This window comes from Hipposideros armiger, unplaced genomic scaffold, assembly GCF_001890085.2.
Source record: "Hipposideros armiger isolate ML-2016 unplaced genomic scaffold, ASM189008v1 scaffold_1174, whole genome shotgun sequence".
Classification (NCBI taxonomy): Eukaryota; Metazoa; Chordata; class Mammalia; order Chiroptera; family Hipposideridae; genus Hipposideros; species Hipposideros armiger.
The window spans coordinates 351,606-356,482 of NW_017732524.1; the positions used below are offsets into that span (position 1 = coordinate 351,606).

Sequence of the window (4,877 nt, forward strand, 5' to 3'; positions counted from 1 at the left end):
CAACCTAGCCCCCTCCAGGTCTTTGTCCACCACCTATTGCACTCACATTCCCCTTTTGGCTCCATAATTGGGCTTCCACTCTGTCCCTCATTCTCTTGATGATTTATTTTAGAAGAACTATTCTGGGTTGACTCAAGAATTCTTGTTTTAAGGTCACAATCCAATGCTTTCACCCTTTTACCTTACACAAAATAATGGATGAGTGGCACATGGCCGTTTCCCATTTCCTACTCTAGACCAGGGGTTGACAAACTGCAGCTCACAAGCCACATGTGGCTCTTTGGGTACATTCCATCTCAAAAGTTTGCCGACCATTGGAAGAGCCACTCCTGTCCCTCACAACAATTTAAAAATTGTTCGAGAGCCATAAATATATTTTTACATAATCACTATTATGTGAAAAATATCCTTTAAAAATTTTATAAATGAAACTATGATAGTTATATTTTCATTTTCAATTTTACTTCAGAGCCACATGTACATACCCAAAGAGCCGCATGTGGCCCGCAAGCAGCAGTTCGCCAATCCCTGACAGCTCTTCCATCTCAAAAGTTTGCCGACCCCTGACTGACTATAGCACGTGGATTGGAATTGACCCATGAGCAGGCTGGATCCCCTGGATGGACCTATGCCTACTTCTTCCCAGGGGAGGAGTATTGAATTTTTTCTAGGGGAGTGGTATTGAATTCTTGATTTGGATCTTTAACTTTTTGTCCCCAACTTCTATACTTGAACAGAGGTTGCTGTAGTCAAATAGTTGAATAGAAAAGCAAAGCTAGGGAAATAAAATTAAGCAAACCTGTCATTCAGGAGCAATAATCTTGCTGACCTCTGGGCTCTTTCTCCACATTGTGCATTTCACAAAGCATTCAGAACATATGATGACATGATATAATGATTAATATGATTGCTGTAATTTACTGAAGGTTTTAATAAGTGCTAGGAGTAGACTAATTGTTTTCCACATCTTCTCCCTTAAAACTCACAACTCAACAAGTCAGGTATCACTATGTTTTTCATCAAGTAAATTGAATGTTAGAAATTTAAATAGTTTGTTCAAGGTCCCTTAGTTACTAATTGGAAATGTTGGCATTTGTGCTCTGTCTCATTTCAAAGTTCATCTTGCTCTCAACTCCATCATGTGCAAGCCACCAGGATACTTAAAAATAGAATTACTTTGAATGGGAAAAATAGTCTTGCAGTGGGAAGCTAACTGCAGCTAATGTTAAGTGATTTGGTAACTAATAATAACTATCAATAACATTTATTGTGTGCTAAGTATATTCCAGGCTATGTGCTTTATATGATTTTTCTCATTTAATCTTCAGAACAGTATGATGCAGGAACTATTATTATCCCCATTTTGCAGAAGTGAGAAATGAGACTCTGAAACATGAAATGAATTTTCCCAGGATTCTATGTGCCCTTACACTAATATCTAAGTGAGTCACAATACAATGGTAGGTAACTCTGAGCAAATAATGGGGAGAAAACAGGGTTTCTGACCTGCCAATGAGAAGGGCTCAGTTCCAGGCCTGGCTCTGGCACCTGTCATGTCTAAGCTTGTATTTGTATCGTACTTGGTAAATTTAATGACTTTCATGTGCATTTCAATTGAATTTTTCTTGCTTTCTGACCCTATCCAATTTCATAAACTGCCTTGACCTCAGTTTCCTCATCTATAAAATAAGATGGTTAAACAAAGGTGGTTTTCATGCTATTAGCTCCAACATTCTCTAATTGTGTGGATTAGAGGCAGCCTTATACATTTTGTCCACAATTCCAAATTCTTGCTTTGATTTCTCGATGAGCAAAAAATGAAACACATTCTTTTCTTTCTTTCTTTTTTTTTTTTACCAAACAGTGTTGATTTAAATGACATTAATTACAGTCTTTCCTTCCTTTTGCGTGTCCTTTTTCTACCTTCAGAAAGGCTTCTGGAACTTTAGAAAAAGGAAAGCTTTTTTCAATAACTGGCTGAATCTTTCCTGCATCCACTAGTTTTGCAATGTTATCTAGATAAGGACCACTGGCCATGAAAAAGGTCCAGTGATAATGGACTCCTTGCCAGAAATGCTGTAATGTCTTAGAACCCACCGTAATGCTTATCTGCAGCATGTCATCTGCTATGCCCAATCGGTCCATGTTCAGGAGGAAATAAGTCACCAAAGTCACATATGTGGCTTCTGACCATTTTTTTTTTTTTTAGCTGAACCATCCTGTCACCTATTGGCAGCTCAGCAGCAGCTCAGCTCAGGCCGGTAATCGAACCGCTGTTGCTCAGAGCTCGCACTCGTAAACGAGCTCTTAACTAACTGAGCCACTCCGCTGGCCCCCTTCTGACCATTTCTTGAGTAAATTCAGAGCTCATGTTTCAGTGGATCCACCAACATTATCAAAGATAAAATCAAACGGTTTTAAAGATTTCAACTGCTCATCCATATTTCCGGATTTGTAATCAGTTATATCATCTGCCCCAAGCTTCCTTACAAGTTCACTGGCATCCTGAGAGCAAACTGCTGTCACATGAGCATCCCACACTTTCATTACCTGTATAACAAAAGTACCAACTCTGCCTGAAGCACCCAAGAACAAAACACATTTCTACCATCATCCAGTTTACCATCCAACAAGAAGAAATGAATCAAAAGACATTCTTCTTATTATTTTATAATAAACTTTCACTTACACAAGTTTTTTTTTCAATTAAAGTTTATTGGGGTGACAATTGTTAGTATAGTTACATAGGTTTCAAGTGTACAATTCTGTAATACATTATCTATATATCATGTTGTGTGTTCATCATGCAGTCTTAAGAAAAATAAAGATGCTCATAAAAAAATAGCAGAGAATTTTATAATGTAAAAATCCCCTTTCCACCTCTATTCTCATCCACCTCATCGCACACTCAGAAAAAATAAATTCTTAAGTTTGTATAGATTTTAAAAAAATCAGTACTGTTTAACAAAATCAATTTCCAAGCTTTCTGTCTCATACACACCCAGACTTCCTTCTATCAATTGTGTGAGCAAAACAGAAAAGCATTCTGGAAGAGTGGTATTCATGTATGTTTGATAGATGTGTGTGTCCATATTTGAAATTAAAAGTAAACAACAAAACCTAATCGAGTCTAGTCCCTGGGAACATGTTGAGTTTGACAAAAAAACTGTTTCTGTGTCTTCTACCACTTTGTGGGGATGCTCAATCTTCTGAAAGTGAGGCCATGGGGGCACCGTTGTCAGTCAGGTAGCCCAGCTGCACGGATAGCAGGTGAAGGCAAGTCTCAGAGTGGCTGATAGCACAGACCTGGAATGAACCACCTGGACTTGAACCCTAGTTCTGACACCACCTGTGTGCTTGCTCTTCGGCAAGTTACCTCATTTGCCTCAGTTTCTCCATTTGCAAAGTTGTTTTGAGTATTAAATAAATTAACATGTGTTAAGATTTTCAAACAGTGCCAAACGTTATATAATGGTCTATTACGTAAAATAAGCAATGCAGAATCCCTTTCTATAAGCATTCCTGATAGATTGCCTGGTTCTTGTTCACAGTTGTTTTTGAATGCCTAGCATGGAGCTGGACAGATTTTAATTGCTCAATTACTATTTTTGAATGACTAGTACTTGAATATTTCAATTGTTAGGGATAAGAACTCCATGAATAAATTCATTTCCTAGTTGGGTAACTCTAGATAAGCGAAAATATTTTCCTTTAGTAAGTCAAAGGCTGTACTTCATCTCAATTCTACCCCTTATTCCTAGTTCCAAATTCCTCAGCAACTCACAGTGATTCTAGCCCACTGAATTGATGGCATCTCTTCATATATTTTGAATATTGTTTGCATATCTTTCTGGGGCCAAGGATTTTTCAAGAATTATTCTATAGTCTGGCATCTAGACACCTTATCACAATGGCCATCAACATTTTCCTCTCAGAACGTTCCTTCCTTTGGCTTTAGTGCATTCAAAAATTGTTTGGAACTATTTGAGAATCCTCAATGTGGCATCACACCTGATTAGTGATTTTTTTTTAACTTCACCCAATAAAGTCTTAGTTGGCTATGATTCATTCTTAAAGACTCATTTCTATGATAATTTAATGCATTAATTCAAGTTTGATTATTTATGTTTCATTAGGGGTTTCATTTGATATCTAGAGGTAAACCTAGTGAATTACAAAAATTACATTAGAGTTTTGGTAGTCTTGGGTTTTGTTTTCCTTGTTCTGTAAGTTGGTAAGCAAGATACAAGAGGAAGAAGCTGTGAGCTTTGGAGTCCAGCAGACTTACATTTTCTTTCCCGGCTGTGTTATCATGGACCGTTAGCTGTTTGAGCTTCATAAGGCATTCAGAAGAATTGCATGCAGTTATATATGTGAGAGCAATTAGTTCAGGGCTTGTTACACAGAAGGATGCTTATGAATTTTAGTCACCCCCCAAAGTGTCTTTTAAACTTGCCTCTAGTTAACATCAAGGGACCTTAGATAAAGCCCTGATCATTTTTCACCTAGATGATTGTGTTTAGTTCCCTCACTCCAATCTTTCCTTCATATTGCTACCAAAATTGTAAAAATACAGATTTTGTGATATTACTGGCCTTTCCTGAAACCTCTAGTGATGTCTACTGCTAAAAGGAGAAAGTTTTTTTTGCTTAACCAGATATATGATTAGCTTTCCAACCTACCTTCCTGGCTTCATAGCTGAGTGTTTTTCTTATGCAGTAGGCTCTAGTCACATAAGACAGGCAAGCCTGCCATATGACATTTGCTTTCAAATCTTGGGATCTTTGCATATGCAGTATCTTTAACCTAGAATGCCTTCCATTCTCTGCTTTATAGTAACCCTTTGCCTTACCAAATCCTTCCTATTCTTGTGTTTG

General features: G+C 37.6%; 1 pseudogene; it reads right to left on the reverse strand.

The window, feature by feature from the left end:
• Positions 1-1,871: 1,871 nt before the first annotated feature.
• On the reverse strand, positions 1,872-4,339 carry LOC109376707 (reticulon-4-interacting protein 1, mitochondrial-like; annotated as a pseudogene).
• Between the last annotated feature and the right edge of the window lie 538 nt (positions 4,340-4,877).